At 43.3% G+C, this 26,989-nt stretch overlaps 1 protein-coding gene and 1 long non-coding RNA gene across 5 annotated transcripts in view; one reads left to right on the top strand and one right to left on the bottom strand.

Annotated features, from left to right (window-relative positions):
• Positions 1-26,989, bottom strand: part of MGAT3 (beta-1,4-mannosyl-glycoprotein 4-beta-N-acetylglucosaminyltransferase) — a 48,590-nt gene that overhangs the window by 11,664 nt on the left and 9,937 nt on the right. Inside the window, exon 1 of one of the 2 annotated variants that reach the window (XM_083462349.1) lies at positions 7,229-7,360. The exons of the other annotated variant lie outside the window; for it this stretch is intronic. The gene's annotated coding sequence lies outside the window, so the exon portion shown is untranslated. Of the gene's footprint in view, positions 1-7,228; positions 7,361-26,989 lie in introns of those variants that run through there. 2 annotated transcript variants of the gene reach the window in all.
• LOC310687389 lies at positions 6,290-11,011 on the top strand. 3 transcript variants are annotated; one of them, XR_014516397.1, is made up of 3 exons: positions 6,290-6,492; positions 9,525-9,597; positions 10,761-11,011. It is a non-coding gene; the product is annotated as an uncharacterized lncRNA (long non-coding RNA). The 3 variants fall into 3 exon arrangements; XR_014516398.1 differs by having other exon boundaries at positions 6,290-6,560; XR_014516399.1 differs by lacking the exon at positions 6,290-6,492 and adding an exon at positions 7,244-7,335.

Genomic DNA, 26,989 nt, shown 5'->3' with positions numbered 1-26,989 from the left:
AGAATTGACCTGTACCTCCATGGACAGCTCTTAGTCTAAAACGACTTCCAAGCTGCACACCTGGTCTTTTAGGGGCCCAGTTACCCCATCCCTTCCCCACTTTGTGAGCTACTTCTTTTTCAGTTTTAAAACGGGCTAAAAGTTTAAATTTGAGGGTACTGCTTTTGCTGCTGGGGACTGATACTGCAGTAAGGCTGATACTGTTCTTCTAGGTGTCAGAGAGAAAATTCTGTCTTTGAAAGGACAAGAACAGCTCATGCAAAAGAAGAGCCCGTTTCAGATGTCACCACACTGGCAGAAACCGCTATTTGCAAGAACTACTATTTGCAAAAATTGCAGGCCAGCTGCAATGCAGAAAAGACAATTAATGTGAAGGACATCAAGGCTAGTTTAAGGATGCTCATCTGTAACTGGAAGGTAAAAAAGGCCTTACTTTCTATTTTTGGTAATGTTTGCAGGATGTGGCTGAAGATGGAACAAAACCCACAAAACTAGTTCAGTACACCTGGGACGCTCCCAGACTCTAACTGATATTCATAATATTGGATTTTAAGTTATTATTGTTGTTATTATTATTTATTTATTAAATCTGTATAGCGCACTTCACCCAAAGATCAAAAATGCAAAATGAGAACACAAAATACATAATAGAAACAATAGAAACAAACCAACAACCTTCCCCACCCCCCACAAACATGCTTTTGCCTGGTGCCTGAAGATATGCCACAAAGACGACAGGCAGAAAAGGCCCGTTCTCATGTTGCCACCCTCCAAACCTCTCATGCAGGTGACACCTTAAGAAGGGCCTTAGATTATGAGCACGGGGTCCAGGTCAGTTCACTTTGAATTGGGCCTGGAAACTAATTGGCAACCAGTGCAGTCAGGCCAGGATCAGTATAAAGCAGGCAACTCTTTATTTGTGCAGGGGTTGCATTTTGGACATTCACAGCCGTCAGTGGAGTGCACACAAGCACGTTCCGCCCTCTTCCGGGTCCAAAATGACCTGTGCATCGGTGGTTGTGTGTCAATGAAATACATGCAGAATGGTCACCGCCTGAATGCTCAAACCATCTTGCCTCCATGAGCAACCTGGCTGTTGAATTCTGCACCAGTGGAAGTTTCTGAATCACTGTAGTTTTAGTCATTGAAAAATTGATCCAGGAAGTGGTCAGTTGATTCTTAAGTGGAGTGACCATCCTATCTATATCTAGAAACTGGGTCCCCATGGCCAGTTCATGATTTTTAAAATTGACAATCATTTATAAACTTCTCTTGACAATATTAGTCTTTTGTTATGGGTTAGCAGGACAAACCTATGTATGTAATCCTATGCAGTAAATTCAATAGAGTTTACTTCCCAGTATGTGTGCTTAGGAATGAAGTTGTATTGTATGAATATGCTTGGCTAGACATCTACTGGTTATTCTAGCAACGTATTTTTATTTTAAATGTCAATGAAACATTTTATTCAGAGATTTCTTTGTTTAATCAGCATATCTCTTCATTTTATGTGTAGCCCATATGAAATTCTGAATTTTTGTTGTTGGCGTCCATCTGTTGGGAGTGCCACGTAATCTGCCTAATTTAGAGGCATCTTCCTACTTGCTCTGGTTCATGGCTCAAAAGGCTTTGGGAACAGCAGACAATCTGGCAAATAAGAGTTACGTCAGAGCTTCTGCTGGGTCCTATATCACTTGTGGGGGGTGAGAGCTTTTCTCCTTCCAGCCTGGTGAGTACTTGAAAGCCTCTATAAATCTAAAAAGCATAATACAAAGACTATTGTTTATCGTCTTGACCTCTTTGGACTCTTCACATAAGTGTTAATCTGATGACTGAGACAGGCAAAATACTGCAGCAAAAGGTCTCAGTATATTGTGAATAGTTCTTCTCTTAACGCTGCTTAAATTGGATTTTGGTTTTGGTGTGTTTTGCAACAGTTTCACATTACTGCTGACTCAAGTTAAAATATTTATGCACTGGCATCCCTGGGGCATTTCCCAAACTTTTGATACCTGTGGAACAGGGTTTTAGTTCTTTCGTTTTTCTTTGATCAAAATTGAATTTCCATCCTAAAACGTTAATAAAGGGTAAATGTATACATTGTCTTAATTTGATCCCAGAACCATGGGCAGGAATATTGCTTGGATACTCAGTGCATTTCATATACTGTTGCCTCTCATCATTCAGGGACAGGGCCATGATTTCTAGTGATGCTTCTAGAATTACCTCATACCCTCCAGGTGTCACATGGGCTGCACTGGGGAATTCCTGCCAGTCTTTAACACTGGGGATGAGGAATGCATGGCCAACGGCTGTGTTTGCACTCCAACTCCCATCTGCCCCAGTCAATATGGCCAGTGGTAGGAGATATTTGGAGTTGCAGCCCAGCAACCTCTGAAGTGCCACTAGCTCCCCATCACAGCTTATGCCCGACTTTAGATGAGGTCGCCCACTGCCCATAAAGTGGCAGAAAGGGTAGTGAAGGAAACTCTGTGGAGTCCCTGTCTACACAAAGAGGCAAAGAGTGATGGATGCATCCAGGAATGCACCTTAAACTACTTAGGAAATATGCTCTGACTCCTCTTATGGTACACTAATGGAAGGGAGGGGCCATAGATCAGTGGTTGAGCCCATGCTTTCCATGCAGAAGGTTCCCAGTTCAATCCCTGACATCTCCAGGTAGAACTGGAAAGACCACTCTCCAAAATCCTGGAGAGCCAGCCAGCCAGCAAAGACCAGAAAAAGCTAGATGGACCAATGGTCTAATTTGGTAGAAAGCAGCTTCTACATGTTTACAAGTGATGCTAAGTTACTGCCACTTGGCTCTTTACCTGACACATGTTTCCTGCCCTTTGTGGTCAAGTCCACCTTTCTAAGATTTCTAAGAAATCATTGCAAATGGCTCTCATTTTATTTCAGCCACAATGTCATACAAACTAAAAAAGGTAAAGGTACCCCTGCCCGTTCGGGCCAGTCTTGGCAGACTCTAGGGTTGTGCGCTCATCTCACTCTATAGGCCGGGAGCCAGCGCTGTCCTCAGACACTTCCGGGTCACGTGGCCAGCGTGACAAGCTGCATCTGGCGAGCCAGCGCAGCACACGGAACGCCGTTTACCTTCCTGCTAGTAAGCGGTCCCTATTTATCTACTTGCACCCGGGGGTGCTTTCGAACTGCTAGGTTGGCAGGCGCTGGGACCGAGCAACGGGAGCGCAACCACACCGCAGGCATTCGAACCGCCGACCTTTCGATCGGCAAGTCCTAGGCGCTGAGGCTTTTACCCACAGCGCCACCCGCGTCCCTAGTCATACAAACTATGATACCTTAAAGAGCAATCAAGCTAGCCTGCCCACTTTGACCCTTTCCTCCCCAGCTTCCTTGCTTGGAAGCATCATGCAATTAGAAATTAATAGGTGCAAGAATCAAAGAGATATAAGCAGAACCGATAATTTCCCTCTTTTATCTGTCTCTCCATGACTTGTTGCCAAGAAAATGAAGCAGAAAGAGCCAAAGTCCACCAGCTCTACTCAGGCAGGCAGCCTAGGTTGCATTCTCCCCAGGATCAAAACGGCCTGCTGTTAATGGGTTTCCATCTGATATCTTCTAGTCAGGAGTTAGGCACTATCAGCAGGAGTTGTTGGAAGATAAACAACAAGGAGCGATCTTCAGAAGAGGTTATGGCAAACCTCCAACAGTGCAATAACAACAGCCCTTGGGACTACGACCTAGTTCTCACTGAGTGGTAAGACTTCAAGTGGGAGAATTGTATGACTAAATGATCCTCCATACAGTAATCCTGTGAGCCCTCTGCCTTCAGTGGTATACAGTACTATACAATACTCAGACAAGGGGTTTTACCATTGCAACAAGGCCTAAACATCCAGCTTTCCCGACAACCAGATTGTCTCCAAATCCACCCACACACACCTTCCTCCTTAATACTGTTGCAAAAGTTGGGTACCATCCCCACCCTCTGCCCAGTGATAGGAAGATCCCAGGGGGTTCTAGGCATCCCCCCCCCCCAGTCTGTGTTCCTTTGGCGAATCCCATCACCTCAAACAGACACCCCAACACCTTGGTAATATCTGTCTCCCCAGGCCAAATGATTCCCTTCAGATGGCCCGTCAACACTTTTTGTCATGTTAACAGATTTGCTCTTCAGTAGACCAGTCAGGCTGGTTTGCATAAGACAGGAGGAATTCCTTGTCTGGCACAACTTGTAAAGGTACCCCTGACCATTAGGTCCAGTCGTGACTGACTCTGGGGTTGTGGTGCTCATCTCGCTTTATTGGCTGAGGGAGCCGGTGTACAGATTCCGGGTCATGTGGCCAGCATGATTAAGCCGCTTCTGGCAAACTAGAGCAGCACATGTAAACACCGTTTACCTTCCCGCTGGAGCAGTACCTATTTATCTACTTGCACTTTGACTTGCTTTCGAACTGCTAGGTTGGCAGGAGCAGGGACCAAGCAACGGGAGCTCATCCCGTTGCGGGAATTCGAACCGCCGACCTTCTGATTGGCAAGTCCTAGGCTCTGTGGTTTAACCCACAGCACCACCCGCGTCCCAAATCTCAATTAATGAAAATCCTACCATTTACTAATTTCTAGGGTTTAAGGGGATCACCCGCAAAAATCTATAACAATACTCTTTCCACTACATCTGCAGGCAGAGAAGGGTTCACTACATTCATGTATTAACATGAGGGAGGCCCAAGAACTATGGTGATTAAGAAGATGCTCAGCATAGGAAAAGACAGGTAAAGCATCTGCTGGGAGAGACTCCTGTCTGAAACATTGCAGAGCGGTTGCCAGTCAGTGTGGATAATTCTAAGTTGGAGTTTTGCCCTTCAGGCATAGATGTTCTTCAGCAGTTTTTAAGATGAAGGAAATTCCTTCATGTCCAGACACAATTATCTATGCCTGAAGAAAAGAAAAACAACCCTCTAAATTTGCAACTAGTAAAACTTATCAAGTGGAAAGCATTTAATGTATCCTATTACAAAGGTTTAAAAACAAAACAAAACAAGAATTTGCTTTAATAATAAAAAGGCAGTAGCTTGAAGTAGGTTTAATAAAGAGACCCAGACAGAGGTTATCAAAAAAGGCCAGAAAACCTTGTACTGTTTCTTAATGCTTGTGAAACATGAAGACCTTTGGCAAAGTGCATTCACAGCTATCCTAGTAGGAATACACTGTCCTGGGCCATTAAATTCAGAATGATTTTCAGAATGACAACCCTGGGCATCAAAGGAAATGCAGACCAAAATGTTCCAGTGAAATAAATGCTGCTTCCAAAGTAACTAAAGGCAACAAACCTATGCATGTGCGTAGGCAACTTCCAAGAAAGGCTCATTGACTTTAAAAGGCGAGACGTACGATCCGGTAAGTGTGCATAGGATTGCAGGCTAAATGAGTTATGTCAAATTAAAACCATAAATCAGTAGAGATCTCTAAGATGTAATAAGTTTCAAGCCAGAGGGTGTGAGGCTGCTTATTTAAACTCCAGCTCAGGAGTCAATAACAAGTTGCCAGAGTTTCTTTCGAAATTTTTATGCACGATATTTAATTATGTGCATAATTATTTTTATACACAACATTTAATTATGAAGGCAATGGACAGTATGGCGAGGTCTATGCAAGCTGGGGGTCAGAAAATGAGGAAGGGAGGGGACAGGGCAGAAGATGACCAGCAGAAGCAGAGACTAAAGTTATCTTAATCTCCTTCCTCTACCTTATGAAGCAATTCATTTCCAGATAAAAGAGAAGTAGCATTGCACAGCAAATAGAAGTCTTTGGTTTGCCTCCATTAAGAACTCTGTAGACAAGGCACTATTTCTTCCACTCAGCTCTCCATTGGCAATACAGGCATAAACTGGTCTATCTCACAAGGCTAGCATAGGGCTGACCAAGAATGTGTGTGAAAAAATGATCTGAGCTATATAGCCGGTTATTATTGAAAACCAAGGACAAAGTTTCTTTCCTGAAGCCAAGACAGCTAATGCCAGCAGTTGTTTGTGTAAGTAGCATTGCCAATAAGAACAAGACAGCCTATTCACCTAAAACTGCAAGCCAGGGGTCAGCAATCTTTTTCAGCAGGGGGCCAGTCCACTGTCCCTCAGACCTTGTGGGGGGCCGGACTTTTTTTTGGGGGGGGGTGAACGAATTCCTATGCCCCACAAATACCCCAGAGATGCATTTTAAATAAAAGGACACATTCTACTCATGTAAAAACATGCTGATTCCCAGACCATCTGCAGGCCGGATTTAGAAGGTGATTGGGCTGGATCCGGGCCTTAGTTTGCCTACCCATGCCCCAAGCTTTGGGGCACCCTTTGGCTAGATGGCCTCAGCAGGCTTGCCAGCCCAATTAGCCCTATCAGTGTTGCTGCTGCCCATTCTCTTGCTCCGTGTCTCAGCTCAGTCTGTGCCACTGCCCGAAAAGAGAAGGCAAGGTGGCACAGGCTGTTTCTCCTGTCGGGACCCATCAGAGGACAGGTGAACCAGCAACATGAGCAAAGAGTGGCAGCAGAATCAGGAGACTGCCAGTTGACTCCTGCTGGGATGTAAGCGTCGCTCGAGGCCACAGGCTTCCAATTCTGGCCCTGCACCTAACTATTAGATCTACTTGCCCAAACAAAATTTATCTCTGCCCATAGCTCCTCTTGTCCAGTCTCCTGCTGATGAGATAGCAATAGCACCGCACTGTTTCTGTCCACCCAAGTGTCCCTCCTAATAACCCCCTCCTAATAACCTTTCTCATTCCATGCCACCAATTAGTGATATTCCCGTGCACGCAAAATATAACATCACCCGAGCCACCTCAGAGGCCAAGAAACATTGCTTCCAACAGTGCACACAAATCCCTTTGTTCACCAAGGCAACGTATTAAAGCAGGGGTCAGCAACCTTTTTCAGCCATGGGCTGGTCTATCGTCCCTCAGACCATGTGGTGGGCCGGACTATATTTTGGAAAAATAAAGAACAAATTCCTATGCCCCACAAATAACCCAGAGATGCATTTTAAATAAAAGGACACGTTCTACTCATGTAAAAACATGGATTCCCAGACCGTCTGCGGGCTGGATTGGGAAGGCCGCATCCAGCCCATGGGCCTTAGGTTGCCTACCCCTGTATTAAAGCCTCCCAGAAATCATCTTTTGGGCAGGAGAGTCTGCCACATTCTCAGTCTGCCGCTCAGCTATGAAGGGGATGAAGGCCCATTTCTCACTTACGGCTAGCTGGTCGAAGCCAAGAAGCCTTGATGGAGCTCCACGGGAAGGCAGGAGTGCTACTCACATGACACCAAGTAGTTCTGGTGCAGGAGATGAGCCCCGCTTAGGTTGGTGGTGGTTAGGCCTCAAACTTTCCCCACGGTTTCCTTATAACTACAACTGGGCCTAGGCCCGTGGATGTCACATTGTGAAAGACTCTTTTTCGTAGCATCCTGCTTGCAATCTTTTTTTGTTAAAAAGTTTGAAGACATTGGGAAGCACAGGAAAGCAGAAGCTTTCACAACTTGGTAGCAATAGTATCTCGCCCTCTGTTATACACACATATACCACAACGAGGACTTCTGAAGAAAGCCCAGAAGTCCCTTTTCACAGCCGCAGCATTGAACACTACTGATAATAATTTTTATTAGTTTTCAATCACTATCCAATAATAACCTCGTTATAACAATACCAATTTATAATACAATTACTAATACCAGTCATTCAAATACTGAATTATATAATTTAGGTGCCCCCCCTCCGCATGCTAGAATGGATGGTTTGAGGATTTTATTTCTGTGTTCCAAAACATTGAACACTATTATGGGTCATGACTGTTGAAACACTGGTCTAAAAATATGAGGCAATCTCTCTCTCTCTCTCTCTCTCTCTCTCTCTCTCTCTCTCTCTCACACACACACACACACACACACACACACACTCAAAATTTTACAACACGTGAGTAGAGACCCTGGCCCAAAGAGGATTATTTGATGAGGATAGGCAATTGTTCAAAGAAGGGCCTGCTTACCTTAAATTAACAGGTTTTTGAAACCTTGAATCATGGGCCTGTGGATAATTAGAAAGACAGAAGCACAGCACTAAAATCCATAAATTGGCAGTTCAGCTTGGGGTCTATTTAGATATAGGAGCCCCCACTGATAAGCCCCCCCCCCAAATGCTTCTGCATAGTACGTGCTATTTTTCTAGAAAAAGAGCTGCCAGGACTCATCATGAACGCCTCCCTTATTCTCTTATGATGGCAATGGTGCCCACCTGAGAGGTGCTGGAACTGAGTTATGGCTGAAAAAAAGCCCTGGGGCATATACCTCACACTCTTAACTAGGGCTGCCATACGTCTAGAATTTCCCGGACATAGCCGGGATTCATCTGTCAAAAATGTCCTTGGCGTAATTTCCGGAAATCGGCTCAACAACTTTGCCAAACCTTTGTGTCCGGATTTTTACTTTTTGAAATATGGCAACCGTACTCTTAACCATCACACAAGTTCTCAAAGAGAACTTGCCTGGTGGGCAACTTTGTTGTTAAATCTGAATTCACCTCTGAGAGTATATATAACATGTAGCACACACTAGAAACCTTGGTTTCTAATCTGGATTTGACCTACCCACTGGCAGATGGATTCGTATCCTAGGGTTCCAGTTGTCTCTCTCCCCTGTGGGAGACATCACTGCAATAAAAAATTCTTTCATTGAGGAAACCTGAATTATAGAAACTATTTGTCATAGCACCCCAAAGCTATCAAATTAAGATCAGCCTGCCCTGCTCCTAACCACACACAGAGTCACCTCTGCATCCTCACATACCAGAGATTCCTCATCTCAGAGAGGAAGAAACACTTGGCCTCTGGGTGGGCTGACATTCTGTAGCCTTCTCTTCCATTTTTCCTTTTTCCATTTCCTGAGATTAACATTGCAATGCAAGAAATGCCTCTGAATTGCAGGCGCGTGAGGCCAAAGTTCATCCAATGAAGCAATCAACACATTTCTCCTTCGCCCACAATTAAGAGAAAAACAATGCACAGGTGGAAAGGAGACAACAGACCGCAGGGCTAGTCTAAGTCACTTTGTTGTCTGAGACAAAGGAGATGGTGCCCTTTTCTGTTCCACACACAGAAGCTGACTGGTCTGCCAGCTGACTCTTAATTCAACACTGGTGATGGGGTAGTGCATCTAAAGCAATGGGCTAGAATAGCAGAACCAAGACATGCCATGTAGTAGTCAACCATTTCCCCTCAGTTGGAGGACATAGCTGTGTAAGGGAGGTTTAGGGAGATCGGAAAAGAGGCTGCCACCATTGCCTCCAGCAGCTGCTGCCTGAACCCGAACCAGTCCTGACAGAACGTATGAAAATCAGAGAACTTAAAGGATCTTCCCACCCCAAAAAATAACTATGGAAACCAGAGGTCTCCTATAACACCTAGATGAAACTGCTGAGTGGGGTTATCTGGAGTTTTGGAGTACATTGTCAGCAATATGATGACAACACACAGCTCTACTTCTCTTTACATCTGCAGGTATGGATGTGCTGGACCTATGTCTTTCCTTGGTAATGGACTAGGATGAAAGCCAAACTGAAGCTCAATCCAGGTAAGACTGAGGCACTGAACCCCTATCTGGACAAGGATAACCTAATTACTGTTATTTATGCTCTGCTAACAGCTTGGTTAGATTACTGCAACACATTATATGCAAGGGCGGCCAGGTTACTCATGGGGCCAAGATGGTTCGAGCATATTATATTGTCTGCCAATTATTAATTATTTCCCTTCACCATGGAGGTTTTGGGGTGGGCTACAATTTTAAAAATGCAATTGTTAAAATAAAAATCAGTTAAAACAAATAACAGAATAAAAGGGTAGGTCCTAAAATATACATGAGGTGTCAAAGGCTAGGGGTAAAGAGGCACATCTTCAGCATTCAATGAAAACTCCATAATGATGGTGCCAGATACACTTCTGTGAGGAGGGGGGATTCCACAGTTTAAGGGGTGCCACAAGAGTTGCCCTCCCCTGAGCCACCATCACCTCCAAACTTCTGAAGGCAGTGGAACTACCAGAAGGGTCCCCTCTGCCTGTCTTCAAACAAGTGAGCCTGTGGGGAAGGCACAACAAGCCCCACAATCAGCAAAATATTACTAGTTTGTGCTGTGGCGAACACTAGGTGGTATGTTCAGATACATATGTCAGGTCAACGATGTACTGAGACAGTTTCATGGTTGTCATGAAGTCTTCGCCCAGCCTCAGAACAAATATTGGAAGTCCCTCAATACAGTCATGAAAGCGTTCTCCATCACCACATTAAATATTACATTCTGCCAGCTTGGTGAAGGAGTTTGTAGTACAATAAGGTGGACAGTGCACTAACAACATCCCCTTTCTGTTTCACTGGCCACAAACACCACAAGGCATCACTTGAACCCAGACACAGCGTGTATCAGTCTCATAGTGAGGGAGATGGATTTTTTTTTAAATGGGTGATAGTGACCTCCCTTTCCTGCCTCTCTGACCTATGGAGTGGTGTTGTACTGAGCACCCAGGCAGAGACAGCCGGGTTAGAGATGAGGAATCTGTGGCCTTCCAGATGTTGGACTCCATCATCCCTGATCATCATTGGCCATACTGGTTAGGGCTGATTTGGTTTAGAGTCCCACAAGGAGGGCCACAGGTTCCTCATTCCTGATTTAGTGATTTCAGCATGTAACAATCAACTGAGCCAGTTAAGAGATTAGAAATCCATGCTTTTTTTTTTAGGTCAGCAATTTAATGAGCACCTTTTCCTGCAGCAGAATTTTGATTGCTAATAGTATAACACAGTCCTGTTACCTGGTAACCAAGAAACAGAAGCCAGAATTAAGCTACGGCAGAGAAGAGTCTGGGTTGTTTCCCAATGACTTCTATGGGACACAACATAAACAAACCTTATGGGAGGGGCATGTAATTGTTTTTGTTCATTACTATGTTTTGTGTGTTTCTATTGTAAATAAAATGCAGTGATCCTTGGATGAAGGGTGGTATAGAAATTTATTAAGTAAAAAAATAAAAATGTAAGGAGACTGGGAAATGAGAAAACATCCTCTCCAACTTCAAGATACTGGGGTCACCAATTACAGGGAGCAGATTGACTTCTCCAACTAGCATCCCTGAATGCATCCTCGATTTTCTTTTAAGTCAATGGTTCTGGCACTTGAGAAATGGTCAAGGTAGGGCAAAGCCTGCCTTCTACTTGTGACACTGAGTCCCACTGCGTAGGGCCCTTCCAATACATAGATTCACTTTCCATCATACCCTTTCTAGTATGAGTAGCCAACATGGTGCCCTCCAGATAACCTGGAACTACAACACACATCAACCACAGCCAGAAAGACCAATAGGGATGATGGGTTCTATAGCCCAAAAACATCTGGAGGGAACCATACTGACTACTCCAACCAACATAATGGCTGGTATTCTGCTAGCTGCTATTCCCTAATAATTTTTCAAGAAACAAACTCTTTTCAAATTATTACCTGAATTAAGACACCTAACTCTCCTTCTGAAAATTAAACCATTTTATAGGTTCATTCAACAGACAGCTGTAATTTATTTGGTACATGGGGAAATGACTGGATCTAGGCTATTTTAGATCTAAGCTATTATAAATCTGTGCTTATTGTCACCTTCCTAAGCAGTAAGAAACTGGGGCCAAGTGCAGTAATACACTAGAGGTTATCTTCTCCTTCCCTAGAATTAGGCCTTCTTATTGTTCAGAATTATCAAGTGGTTTATACCATCCTGTACTCACATCCGAAACATAATGGAACTTTAGTAAACAGGTCAACAATTACTGACATTGATGTTCACCTTGGGAGCTGAACAAACAGAGGATGCAAACAACTTCATGTTATTCCTTACCAAGGAACTGCCCTTACAAGACATTCTCCAATATGTGATCTGGAAGTAATTGGGATGTGTCCTGCACTCAGATGTCTGTGCACACCAGTACAAGACACTTGAAAAATGAAACAGCAACCTGGGAACCACAGAACCTACTTATGTTCTGAGACATTTCTGCACCTGAGGCAGAAAATATAGAGAGGCTTTGCTCCTCATCCTGCTGCCCACCGGTAGTGACAATCATAAAAATACCTATAATATTTTTAAATTAGTTTCCAAAGATTGCTTGAGGACTCCTTTTGGCATAATGGATGTTGCCTTAGAAAAATAAAACTTAAAATTATAAGAATAAAAACATTAGGAGTGCAATTATGCGCTCGTGAATAAGCCCCACTGAACATAGTAAGACTTTTGAGCAATTGTGCTGTAGGTGTTTACCTGTCTCAAAATGGCTTTAAGAATGGGTTTTTCCTCTTCAGTGATGCCAGTGGGTGTCTGCAGACCCAGTACGCCCCGTCCTTCAAAGGTAAACGAGGACAGATAGTAGTGACGGGGTAAGTGATGCTCTACTTATTTGTTCCTACCCTACCCTGTTGAAATAACCACCTTGGGGTGGGGTTGCTGGTAAAATGAGTTTACCCCACATCTGATGTGCTAATTTTCAAAATATCACATGTGTATTGTACAAGTGGCAACTGCATGTTTCTAGTGCAATGAAATGATTCTTAACAACATACAGGTTAAATGTCAAATTCATTCTACACTAGCAACACAACCATATGTAGTTCTATTATGTTTCTGCACACTAAGAGACTGGGTTCTGAACTCCACCTCTACCCCAAACCAAAAAGAATACAGTGGTACCTTGGTCTACGAACTTAATCTGTTCCGGAAGTCCGTTCTTAAACCAAAGTGTTCTTAAACCAAGGCATGCTTTCCCATAGCAGCGGGGGACTCAATTTACAAATGGAACACACTCAACAGGAAGCGAAACATGTTCTGCTTCCAAGGCAAAGTTCACAAACCAAAACACCTACTTCCACGTTTGCAGCATTCTTAATCCAAGTTGTTCATAAACTAAGCTGCTCTTAAACCAAGGTACCACTGTATATAAATATACAGTGGTACCTCGGGTTACAGACTCCGCTAACCCAGAAATAGTACTTTGGGTTAAGAACTTTGCTTCAGGATGAGAACAGAAATCGTGCTCCAGCGGTGTGGCAGCAGCAGCACACCCCATTAGCTAAAGTGGTGCTTCAGGTTAAGAACAGTTTCAGGTTAAGAACAGACCTCCGGAATGAATTAAGTACTTAACCCGAGGTACCACTGAACTTCCTTCCAGAATGAAGTCAGCAACAGCACTGCCTTTCTTCAGTTTTAGCTGACTGCCCTGAAGTAACTCCAAAACTGTTTGACTAAGAAAGGTAACAATGGAGAAAGAACACCACATTACATGCAAATGTGTATTAAAAATCTTGATGGCTTCTTCTTCTATGGTTCTCTGGATGCGTTGGACTACAACTCCCATGATCCCTGACCATTGGCCAAGCAGGTTGGGGTTGATGGGAGTTGCAGTCCAACAGGGGCTACGGGTTCTCTCTTGCTGCTCTAGAGAAAAGCCGCTTTGGACGATGTGAAGTGGAGAAACAGAGGCCAGGGATGCTTAACTCCCTATTACCCACTATTTTTCTGCTACAACTCTCCACCTTCTTTATTTCTTCCTTGAAAAAGATACATTTTTGTTTGATCAAAGTGGAGTTGGTCCCATCCAGTCACTTCCTTCTGTGCACAGACATCTAAATACAAACCGGTTCTCTCTTGTAAAATTCTCCTTTGTCATATTAACAGAGAGTCAGTCTTTGATTGGATTAACACACCCTTCTTTTACTGCTGTTTCTTCTCTGAAGAACTCCATGTTTATGCTCTTTTATTTTTCACTTTGCATTTGATGGACTGGTCTATGGACTTAATGAGGCCATATATCTTCGTTTTGGTACGGAATGTTTAGTTGTGTTTTGAAGACTAATCCTCCGGGCCAGATACAACATTTTTAAAAAGCTGTTCTTAAAGACAAAGCAGGAAGTTATCTGTCCTTGTTTAAGCCCTACTTCCCAATGAATGCCCATAAAGATACTTTAGTGCTTGTTTTTCAAATAAGGAAACCAACTTGGCTTTAATGGGTTCTGCTGTGTCCAGCCAGATCAGGCCACTTCAGTATTGCTGCTGTAGCAACTTTCTTTGGGATAATTGGGACGTAACCACCCAAAAGTCACAAAAAGAGGGAGGGGGGCAGTGGAATGAGGCGCAAAGACACTTTAAAGGGCATAATGATGCAGTTTCAACAGTTTCAGTGATTTCCTAGATCAAGTAGCTCCTGTAATTTTGCTACGGTTACAAGGCACCTTTGCAGGGGGGGGGGTGTTTTAAAAATAGCCTTTAGAAAGCAAAGCAGTTTTCTTAATGGATGGCTTTTCTGTGGGGCAGGTTTCTGGAAAGAGGGGCTCAGAAAGAGGAAGGCACTGCAAAGCACAAATGACAGGATCACTGCTGGAGGGGGGGGGGCGGCAACAAACACACACATACCCTGGTCACTTGAGGTTTGGCAGCAGGATCACTTTCCCACAGTAGCAGCTCTATTACTGTTTTGGAATAGAGTAGTCACTCCACCTCCCCTTCCCTCTCATCCCCCCTCCCTTTCTGTCTGCACGGGTCCCAACTTGGCTCCTTCTCTGCTTCAATGAATGTTTGGGGATAAGCCAATCCTATGCAAAAAGCATTCCCTGTCGCTCTCTCTCTGAACCCCCCTCCCACTCACTACACACACACAGACAGGGGGAAACCTGACTCCACACTTTAATCTAAGGGGGTCTCTCTCTCTCTTCCTCCACCCCCACCCTTTCCTCTAATCACAATCCAAAGGTAGCAGGGGAGCAAAGCCCCTTCCAGTATGCATTACTTTTGCTCGAGGGAGATTCACTTGATCCAAGAAGTGGCCTTATTTATTTTTCCAGCCTTCTTTTGTTCTCCATTTCCTCCTCCTGAGCTCTGGCAAGACCCAGCAAATCACCTCAGCCCCAGCAATCCTATAAGATTAACACACACACCCCACACGCATTTTTAAGAATCATGCCGTTAACCAATGGGAGAAATAATGAAATACCCCACACTAGGGATGACCATGGAATCTGTTTTAAAGGGATTTATTTATACATGGAATTTGGAGGTTCTGATCAGACCATGTTTTGCTCACATCACTGCTTCTTGTGTAATATGCCAATTTACGTCCAAGCTGCTTGTGTATTGTTGTGGTTGTTTAAAACATCCAACTAATTATGTGCCAAATTAAATGGGGTGGAATCTAAAGCTTCATGCTGTACTATATTTCTCCAGCACAATTCCACCCACTCACACAGTTATACGTATTGTTGTATGATGTGCTGGTTATTTTAGGAAGCCAGGAGTGGATATGTATACATCATTATATGTATAATAGTTCATATATGAGAACTGTTCATATTTTTTAGCAAGAGGGTCCTTATCAAGATTAGGAAGCAAGACAGGAATTAGAAAAAATCCATGCAGATAAACTCGTCATTTGAGATTTGCAAAAAATTCCATCCCTCCCTGTGCTGCCACATGTGTAACCAACAAAGTCTGATGAGTTGACTTAAAAGAGGATGTACTGCCCACCTAGTAGATTTCTGCTTGGGCGATATCCATCTCCTTGCAAATAATGGCCTTGCAGCTAGTCAAGTGACTAAGCCATTTTTCACCTTCTCACCCCTTGCCTTTTCCTGTAAGACCTATTGCAGTCGTTAAGAGTCGTCAACAGGCTCATCTCAGCTATCTGCCAATCACCCATTCCCACCACCCTTCTGAGTAATACCCCTCCCCACCTTCTCACTATATAGAAGGATCTGGCAACTTCTGTTTCAGTGTATCTGAAGAAGTGTGCATGCACACAAAAGCTCATACCAAGAACTAACTTAGTTGGTCTTTAAGGTGCTACTGGAAGGATTTTTTTTATTTTGACTATGGCAGACCAACACGGCTACCTATCTGTAACTGGAGCAATAGGATTAAAGTTCTGTAGAAGCTAGCTAGTTAACAGATTCTGCACAGTAGTGACTGGCACAACATACCCCCAAACCAGGTTTTACAATTGCTAAACCTAAAGCAAACATTTTGTAGCATATTAAACTCACAAGCAAGGCTTAGGCTCTGAGTTTTAAGAAACCTCTCAGTTATTTCAGAGAAAAAGGGGGGATATAGACTGAGGGTCTTTGAACTATGATAGAAGTATCATCCATTATGAGTCAAGCCGAGTGCAGATTTGGCAAAGATTCCCCTGAATCTACATTCTCAGCACACCAAATTTGGACATTTCTCAGAACTGCCTCCTCTAGAGATGTATGTTTTTGACCTCAGATATAACCTAATAGTAGGTGGCGAGAAAGCCAGGAGGACTAGGATCGTGTTCACACCATACATTGAAAACACTCTCTTACCACCTTAAACAGTTGTGGCTTCCCCCAAAGAATTCTGGGAGCTGTAGTTCGGTAAGGTAGCTAAGAGTAGTTAGGAGGCCCCTATTCCCCTCAGAGATCCACAATTCCTGGAGTTTCCTTTGAAGAGGGATCTACTGTTAATGTGGCTAATTTTCATACTCAGGATCAGCCTCATTACAGGGTGGGCTTCAAGCTGTCATGCGCCACCACCCTTCAGGCAGGGATGTGGAAGTGCAGTTTTAGTGGCAGGAAATGCTGTGGTCAGATTTTGTTCACAGTGTGCTGCCTGTGATGCAATAACTTCACCATTGGGATTTGAGAAGTGTTTCCGAAAGAACACCGAGTCTGTGCAGCATTAAGCACAAACTACTTTCTGGAGACAATGGACACCCTACAACCTAGGAAGCCTGCAGCGCCTTATCCCAGAACCTGCCTTACAAGGGCAGGGGCCATAGCTCAGTAGAAGAGAGCATGCAGGAAGCCAAAGGTTCAAACCCCAGCATCTCCAAGCAGGGCTGGGGGAAAACACTTTTTCTGAAATCCCGGAGAGCTGCTGCCAGGCAGTTTAGAGAATACTGAACAAGACAGACTGAGAAAGGAGAACATGTCAAACCTTCAGAACATTTCAGTCTACCAGAACACTCTGCCACGGATACCAAGGTAGACATACTTGAGCAAAGGAATTTCAAACAAAACATTCACACAGCATAGTTGCATAAGTGTTACAGTCCAGTCTTGTTAGCCCTTTTGACAGATCTGAAAAAGGCTGGAGTTACAACAATGGAGTAGCAACATTTACAAAGCTTACCAAATCAACAGAAATTGTATTAGATACTATGTTTCCATTTTTCCACAGCATCACTTAAATAATTAAAGGTGAAAAAGTTTTCCAAATGCTCTTTTTAAGACCTGTTTTAAGCCCATTTTATTGCTTCTTTATGAATGCAAATGGGGAATTTATGATAGATAATAGTACAGTAATTGGCCCTTGGGTAGCCTCTCAATCGACCCATTTCAGTTTTTGTTCTCACAAGGTGAGGGGGGGACTTCAATTACTAGTGTCCTCTCAATTTTTAATAGCAGAAAAGAAGATGGGGGGAAATAAACTAGAAATTATGCCCTCCCCTCACGCAGGAACAGAAACTGACACTGTGGGGATAGGATATCACTAATCCTCCTCCTACAGTCATTGAGAAGGAAATCAGGCCAGCTCTACAAAGGGAGAAGCTTTAATAAGCATTACTGGAAACCTTTGCTGAATGGAACTTACTCGGGAATTAATACAGAAGGAGTTTGGTCATAAGGAAGGGCAACTGGACAACTGGGCGCTTTATCAAGTGCTTGTGTGGAACCTCCCATTTTAATTCGGCTTCCAGCTAATTGAGGAAAAGCAATGCCTCAGAAGCATTCAGGAAAAGGAATCTAGAATGGAAGCAGCCTTTTGTCTCACGGCATGCTGATATTTTGCTGCAGTGTACCCAGAGGCCATTTCATACATTACAGGAAGTGGAAAAAACACCACATTTCTATGGCCAGCAAACTAGTCTTTTAGTGGCTTAAAAACATCTGTGCTTCAGAAAACGTGTGGTGAAATGTACACACCAAGCCTCAAGCCAACTGCATCTCCCGAGAGTGGGTTCACTACTTAATTTTAGATGTGCAAATGCCCTTCAGCTGTTGACAGGAAATGTGTGGTCCCACTGTGCCAAAACAAAGTCCTAAACCGGCCACTCTGAACCACTGCACAGCCAGTACACCTAGTTTGTCTGCAAGCCACCAGCCCAGTCTCCACCGGTCTGGTGGCTTCCAGATGTTGCGGACCACAACACCCATCAGCCCCAGCCAGCAAGGGAATTCTTTGAAGAGCATCTACCAGGCAAAGAAGTGGGGGGGGGGGGAGAGAGAATGCAAAGAGGCAGTAAAGCCACTCTGATTTCAGCTGCTGAGATATAAATCACCAGGACCAAATAGCACTATCTCCAGTATTTACAGGAAACCAGAAGATGCTGTTCCACTGCACAAATAGCCTATAAATGATGCACAAGCTTGTTTAATAATGCAAAAGCCATCCTATAGCTCTCCTGGCCGTTCCAAATGCAGGTGTGGCCACAAAACAATGGCAGGAACTGGTAGGAAAGGAGGATTCATTTGGATCATGCACTCATGAAACAAAAAGACTTTAAAAAAATTACAACAGGGCCAGTAAGCAGTGGGGAATGGCCATATGGCAAAGGGTTTAAAAAGATCCTGTCCCCCCCCCCCACAGTTACAATCAAGGAGCTGCTGCAGCTGCAAAGAGACATGGCTAGCCACAAGCCTAAGATACTAAAAAAAAAAAATCATGCTCAAAGTAGGAATGGCAGAGAGATTTGCTTCAATTCACCTTTAAAGGTGAAGCTGCTTTATCTACACTTTCTGAAGCAATTCAGGACCCGAAACAGTCATCCTTCCAAATTTGCACTTCCCCAAATTTTGCTAAGCAATAATGTGTACAACAACGCACATGATGCAGTAAAATGTGCTCAAAAATGCATATATTAGCAAACATAACATAAAATTGCATTATATTGGGGGAAATTGCTTTGCAAAAATGTGTATGTTCTGCAAAATTACGGTACATACAAACATATTAGGAGAAATTTGCTGGTGAAGTTCCATTAGGTCTTTAAAATTAATTTGCAAACTGATGTGGAAATGTGCAAAAACTGAACGAAAGACTGGAAAAGTGAGAAACTAAAATTGACACATTTGCCCACCAGATTCACATGTCATTTGAACATTGGATTGTAGTAACATCTCTCTTCAGACTCTCTCCTAGGGCTTCAGTTTAGGATGATGGAAACAACACACACAGGATCACAGAATTGTAGAGTTGCAAGGGACCCCAAGGGTCATTTAGTCACACTCCCTACAATGCAGGAATTTCAACTGGATCATACATGACAGATGGCCACCCAATCTCTGCTTAAGAACCTCTAAGGAAGGAGAGTCTACAACCTCCCCAAGGAGTCCATTCCACTGTCAAACAGCTCTTACCATCAGCAAGTTATTCCTGATGCCACTGGTTCAGGTCCTACCCTCTGGAGCAGGAAAAAGCAAGCTGGCTCCCTCCTCTAAGTGATAGCGCTTTAGATAGCTTAAGACGGCTATCATATCTCTTCTCAGTCTCATTGAAAGACAAAATAACTATGCCAGGTATTCAAGATAAGACATCACCCACCTAGGTTGCACAAGGCCCAATTTACACATTGCAGAAGAGAATACACCTCCTCCCATTTCTACCACAAACTGACAGCATCTCTCCCACCAAAAAACTGTTCCCAATCTCTGCTGATCCAGATATTTTGAGTGAAGAAGAAAGAAAGAGGAATATGTAACAACATTGTTAATTAATAACTGTACATTGCTTCACTCTACTTCCTCTGGGGCATAAAAGATTGACTCTATCCCTGAACCGGCCTGACCTTCGTAATTAGCCTCCTTTATGGCGATGCCTACATTGCTCTTTTGTGCTGGGCAAATAGTCAACACAGAGCATCCTGGCTTTCCCCAAAGGGCTACCCCTTTAAGTAGTTCTCGTATGTCCAACGTAACCCCAGCCAGAACGTGCTTGGTCTGTTTCCTCTCTCACTAGCAGGGATGCGTCAATTTCGGTTTCTTATTTTTATTCTTAATTTCAGTTCTTCATATTTTCACATCTGTTTGCATTAAAAAGAAAAACAACCTTCATGAAAACTAATTAGCATTAAGTGAGAATTTCTCCAAATGCAGTGGTACCTCTAGATACGAACGGGATCCATTCTGGAGCCCCGTTCGCATCTAGAAGCAAACATAACTAGTGACAGCATGTCTGCGCACGCACGCGGTGCTTTTTGCCGCTTCTGCACATGCGCGTGACGTCATTTTGAGCGTCTGTGCAAGCGGCGAAACCTGGAAGTAACGCGCTCCGTTACTTCTGGGTTGCTGCGGAGCGCAACTCGAATGCGCTCAACTCAAAGTGTATTCAACCTGAGGTATGACTGTAGACTCATTTTTGGAAAGCTATTTCCCCATATATATTGCATTTTGGTGTGGTATTTTCACCCTTGTATGTATTTTAATGCAGACTTCGCCTCTGTATATGCACTATTGTACATGTCATTGACTGGAGAGCTGCACTACAAAATTTAGAGAATTGCAAATTTTGAAAGATGGCTCTGTGTTTCATTTCTTGTATCATTTTGGAAAGTGAAAATAATATAGATTCACCTTTAAATGCGAACTGGATCTTCCAGGTTTTTCTTAATCTGCCTTCTTATGTTAAAGACTATGCAAGTCTCTGAAAGAAGCAATGTATCGGATTCTTATCTTGTGAAAACAGGCTGTAAAGCTTTGTTTATGGCATCTTCAGTTATGTAGTCACTGGGCATAACTTTATGACCACTGCTCCATAGCAATTGTTGTTATACAGTGGTGCCCCGCAAGACGAATGCCTCGCAAGTCGGAAAACTCGCTAGACGAAAGAGTTTTCCGTTTTGGAGGTGCTTCGCAAAACAAATCTCCTATGGGCTTGCTTCACAAGACGAAAATGTCTTGCGAGTTCCTGCGGGTTTTCCCCCCTCCCCCCCTTTCTAAGCCGCTAAGCCGCTTATCAGCTGATCCGATAAACCGATAAGCCGCTAATAGCACTAATAGCGCTAATCCGCTAATCCGTCAATGGGCTTGCTTCGCAAGACGAAAAAACCGCTAGACGAAGAGAATCACAGAACAGATTCTTTTCGTCTTGCGAGGCACCACTGTACTTCACCATATAGATGGGTTTATGAAGCATCTGTGTATCCTTCTGCTGTGCTGAAGAAGAATTCCACGAAACAGTGGGTATATCCGGAATCACTGTTCACAACATCTGTTTGTGAACTACTTCGGCAGTGTTGGACGCCATAAACAAAGCTTTACAGCCTGTTTTCACCAGATAAGAATCTGATACATTGCTTCTTTCAGAGACTTGCATAGTCTTCAAAGACTTTCAGAGACTTATAAGACTTATGGTTATCTGGTTTTATGTTTTCAAGAGAATCCATTAAGGGTGCATATTTTGTGACTTTCAGAGATTCATAAGTTTTCTGTTTATGTGTTTTCATATATTTCATATTATATAAAGAGCGTATATTGATATCGTATCATTGTATATGGTCATTGTGTTGCCTTGGATATTACTGACTATTGTTTGCAACACAGGGGTTAAATTGTTCGGTTACTTCTCATGTTAAAGGGCCAGAACAAGGGTAATCTTATTTTCTGCTTTTCGTTTATTTATTCTAAATAAAGTGCAACAGGCTCTATCTCTCTCTCTTGCCAGCCTCTGCCTCTCCCTAAGAGGTTCTTCCCCTTTTGTTTCAGGCTTCAGAGAACTGGCACCTCTTTTCAGTACTATAGTGCTAAGCCAGAAAAGGGAGGTCACCGATTAAGACAGGGGTTTTGTGCAGTATTGTATTATTATGAACCGTATGCTACCTGTCCCGATTCTGCTCATGTACTAGTCTGCCATTAGGATTAGCAAAGATCCTTAATTCCCATGTGGTTTACAAGTGTCTGGCACATCAGAGCACCTGAAGTTGCACTCAGCTTAGTCCAAGCCCAAAGTTTCACCCTTTCTTGATCTCAATAATCCTACACTCACCAGTCCTGAACACCTCAATCCACAATCACAGATGTAAGTCAGTTTTAGCAACAACCTCTTCCTAGGAAGCAACAGCATCATTGTTCTGTCAGATGGGCAAGGAATCTCTAAAAAATTACCAGCATCGAAGAGTAGGGTTCCCTACTCATGGGGAAAACCATGAAGTTAAAGTGGTATTAAGTGCAGTATATAGGTTTGAAGCAGATCTAGTGCCCAAATGGAGAGAAAGTCAATACCCTCCACTCTTGCACAAGGAGAAACAGGCTTCTCAAGGCATCAGTGTTTGCAAGACAGTTGTTTTCATAGCCTTGTTTTCAGTTCCATTCTAATTATTCTTAGTGCTACGATAACTATCTCACTGTAACTAAAACCAACACAGCAATTACACAAGGAAGATTGCAGACTAGCAAGAGATTTTATGCAGGGTGGCCACTTAAAGGAGTGTCTCTAACACTGTGGTTTTGTTTGTTTTTAAAAATTAACAACAGGTGTACCCCAGGTGAACCTTCTCCAGTCCCAAACATATTCATGGGTACCATACGTCCATCCCACTCATTTCAGCAAAACCTATTTCTAGAAGTCTGGGCGCATGTGGAGAGATAGGTGCACCTAACACCGTCAATTTAATGAGGCTTAAGCACACCTAACTCTGAATAAAAGCAAATTGCAAAAGCACTTTCTTGGCTGAGAGTCTAAGTACATTACTTGAAATTCCACTGAAGCCAAAATGTCATCTTTAGAGGGTACTGCCTACCCAGCAAGGTGTGGCAGAAAGAAGTGAGAGACGGAGCCATCTTGATGGAAGGTGGCACCTCTAGTGACGGAATATCCTCCGCCGGGAGGTTCTGTATTTGTTCTGGCACCAGGTGAAGATTTTGGCATCAAGAAAATACTCCCCATCTTTTTTTAAAAAAAATTTTTTAAGTGTTTCTAAGATGCACTGTAGGTGAATTTCAGTTCTTATTGGTTTTAATCCATTGATTTAATCTCTGATGCTTAATTTTATGCTGCATTTGTGTTTTTGTGCTTAAATTTATTATTTGTATTGTAAGCTACCCATTAGTTCTGGTTGTAGGGCAGCATAAATGCCATAAATAAATGGTGTTTGCTTCCATATATGCTAATAGGGGAGAGAGTGAGAGTTCTTGTTTCAAAAGTTGCATTTCTACAAACGCAAGTACTAAAGAGGGCTTGACATTCTGCATTCCTTCCTCCGCCCCCTGAGCTCCCTATCCCTTTGCAGTTTTATTGGGAATTGTGCCAGTAAGTTCAATGGGGCTGCTCTTAAGTCAATGCACAGGATTGCATTGCAAGTGCTTTCAGATCTTGCAGCCCATGCCTCCATGCACTCTTACTGTCTGTTGCCAGTCAGTGTAGGGCAGGGATTGGAGTCTGTGAGCTTCATTCAGGTGGTCTGAGACATGTCTGTGAAGAACGGTGGGTGCGGCGGCTGCTAGTCATTCTTAGAACCTGGAGGTCCTCCGGGAAGGTGAACAGAATGGATCAGAAGTGATATGGGGAAGAGGCATTTGAAAGGAAGCAGTGAGAAAGATATCCAATAAATGGAAACAAAGGTGAGAAGAACAAACCTGAAGTCATAGGAGTAGGAGGATAGCAAAAAACCCTTTTCTAATAGGTCTGTACTGTACATGGTAGTTAGACCCAGCTGCTGCTTATATGTTGTTGGGTAAACTCATTAATAAGCTGCTGTCATCTTTTATCTAAAAAAGTTAATGGGAGGCTAGGATCAAGAGGTTCAGTTTTAATATATTTGTTTTTAATGGTGGCAATCTGTTGACGCCAAGAAATAAGGAATTTCCCCACCCTTCAGCACAACATGAGAAATAAAAATACAGTTTAAACCACACAGCATTTAGCGTAGTACATTACAAATGCTACAACAGGCACACAAACCATTAAGTGTTCTGCCAAGACCCTGTGCAATTTTCAACTGGCGTGGACGGTACTGAACTAGATGGGGCAGTAAAAGGCAGCTGGTTATGCACTGAAGTCAATAGGGACTACTATGAAGCAAAGGGTATACAGCAACTTCAGTCCTATACCTGGAAAGATTTTACAATAGTCAAAAATGCACCCATCAGCCTCAACTGTGAATAACATAAGACTGATACTTGCAAGCAAAACAAATCTTCAAAAAGGAACATTTACTATCCTCCAACACTACTAATTATTATTCCCAAGAAACACAACCACCCAAATTTGTACTCTTTTTTTGTTATTTTTATTCAGTTGTATCCCCCCCCCCTCAATTGGAGCTTATTTCTTTTCTTACGTTTTTGATTGAATAAATATATGGTATATAAACATGTTTTAAAAATACAGGAAGAGGATCCTCACTGCAGATTAATTTCCCTCAGTAACATGGCCCATAGGTTTCACTGTTAGGGTATAATTAATTACTTAATGTAAGCAAGGCTGCATTGATCAAGAAACAAAACTCTGGGAAGATACAGGAATGGATAAGAGCAGAAACAAAAAGAAATGAAAACAGTAGAGAGGTTAAAGTGGGACAAACCCACTTCTTACCTACTGAGAAGCTGCTTTTCTACTTCTTTGATTAAGCCATTACCCAGAAACTCCTGGCTACACTCCTTTCCCCACCTAGTTGGGAGTACTGTATGTCTCAGGAATCAATGGGACATACTTCTAAACAGACACATATAGCATTACACTGTTAGTAGACTGGATGTTGGTCCCTTCTGGTATTCTTCAGAAGAGTAAATTACATTCTGCAGAGCCTCTGTTTCCCATTCTGTGAAATGGTGGTAGTGCTACGTCCTTCCCACCTGGGGCTGATTAATGTAAATTGGCAACAAACGTGAGATTCCTTAGCTAATTATGCTTCCTCCCCCAGTGCTTGCTAATTGCTTTGCATTCCCTAAAGAAGTGGAGTGTATACTTAAGAGCATTGCCAAGAATGCCCAAGTTCTTCTGCACCCACTTCCCTTGCCTCAGTGTGATAATTACCATGCTTCAAAACTACCATAGGTGACAGTCCTAAACTTGCTCACCTGAGAGTAAGGCCCACTGAATTCAATGGGACTTACCTCTGAGTAGACATTATCAGGCTTGCAGTCATTTATTTGTTCACTCAGCTCCTAAAATACATTTGCATACCCTCCAACATTACTTCAGTGAAAATAGGGATGTGGGTGGCGCTGTGGGTTAAACCACAGAGCCTAGGGCAGGGGTCTGCAACCTTTAAGACAAAAAGAGCCACTTGGACCCGTTTCCGAAGAAAAAACAACAACTAGGAGCCACAAAAGCATTGTGACATTTAAAACAAATATATCTCCAGAGCCACGATCTGACAGCGGGCGGGAAGGTGACGTTGGGACGGTGCATGACTAACGCACGCAGCGCACACATGCGACGTCACAGCCAGTACAGTGCCCGCCACAGTGTCGGAGCGCACAATGCGCCTCCTCCCCTCGCTAGTATCCGCCCCGGAGCCGCAGCAAAGATGTAAAAGTGCCACATGCGGCTCCAGAGCCGAGGGTTGCAGACCCCTGGCCTAGGGCTTGCCGATCAGAAGGTCAGTGGTCCAGGATAGCATATCTGGTCAGCAGGCTAGTTTAGGGGCCCCAGGACAGGCCACTGCCCACTTTTTGCCTAATGGTAGGGCTGGTCTAGAGGGGGGCAGGGTGAGACAGCAAGCAGAGAACTCTGGTCAATCAGGAGCAGGCTGAAGTTATCCTTGGATCTCCTGGTAGATATCTGGGTGAGTTGCGGCAGGTCGGCATGGATTTCTGCCTTCCAAGTTATAACAATAGTTATAACAATAGAAGTTTATTTTAAAGCAATCTCTGCCATGATGACGTCTGTCTTTGGGCTAATTGCTTATTATTCTCCGAGTTCCTCTCCCTTTGAGATGTGCTGCTTTCCTCATATTGTTCGTTTTCAGTTATTTGTTTAGTATCCTTACCAGCAAGGCTGAAGCAAACATAAAAAGATTGTTGACTTTAAAGACATTTTAGACAGTGTATCTATACTGCAGGCTCCTTTCTGTGTATGTTAAACATTTGCTGTCATTATGAAACCTACAGCAGCCATAACTTTCAAGTGAGCCCTAATGAATCAGGAGTCCAACGGTCACTGGCATCAGGTTTTGAGCTTTATATTTCCAGAAAGGCCACAACAGCCAGGGAGAGGCTATTTACTTTTCATAAACCTGTTTATGACTTTGGCATACAACTGGGAGTTCACATGATAGGGTGCTGATGACATGATGAAGAAAAAGGATTTTGTGCTTACAGAAAAAGAATATTGCTGGAGGAAGGCTTAGGCTAGCATCCTTCTATCAGACATTTAGTTTTAGGACTTCTTTGGATGGAGAACCATTCAATCGTGTGAGCTCCGACCTGCAGTCTCAAGTAGACATGAGAGAATCCAGGCATGACATCTCATCTGCTGCTTAGGAGATGGAGACTGCCCACACCATACGTTTAAAGAACCCTCCAATGAATTCTGGGAATGGTGCGTTACCCCTCACAGAGCTACAATTCCCAGCACCCTTAGCAAACTACAGTTTCCAGGATACTTTGGTTGGGCCGGGGATGTGCTTTAAAGGTAAAGTTTGTATGCAGCAGAAGTCAGGTCTAGGAGGTTTATGTTATGCTTTAAATGCCATTTTAAACTGATGACTTCCTTTTTAAATGCTCTTTTGATTTTGTTAGCCGCCTTAGCTATTTCGCATTAATTAACGGGGTTGCTTATTCTGATGCACTTTCCTAGAGAAATACTCTAAAATGAACTATACACGCGTTGTCCTTAGAACAACAATCAGCATTGCTGCAGCAGATAATATTAAGCTGGCAAATGAAGCTGCTTATGGAAGCTGTAGGTTTCACACACTGGGAAGTGTTTCTTTGGACATGAGGAACAGAGTATATACCAGAAGCAATACTTCCGTAGACGTG

The sequence above is a fragment of the Podarcis liolepis genome, assembly GCF_965112155.1.
Source record: "Podarcis liolepis genome assembly, chromosome: 10".
NCBI classification, from domain to species: Eukaryota; Metazoa; Chordata; class Lepidosauria; order Squamata; family Lacertidae; genus Podarcis; species Podarcis liolepis.
The sequence above is the reverse complement of the archived record's forward strand: the minus strand, read 5'-3'. Positions and strand labels throughout refer to the sequence as shown.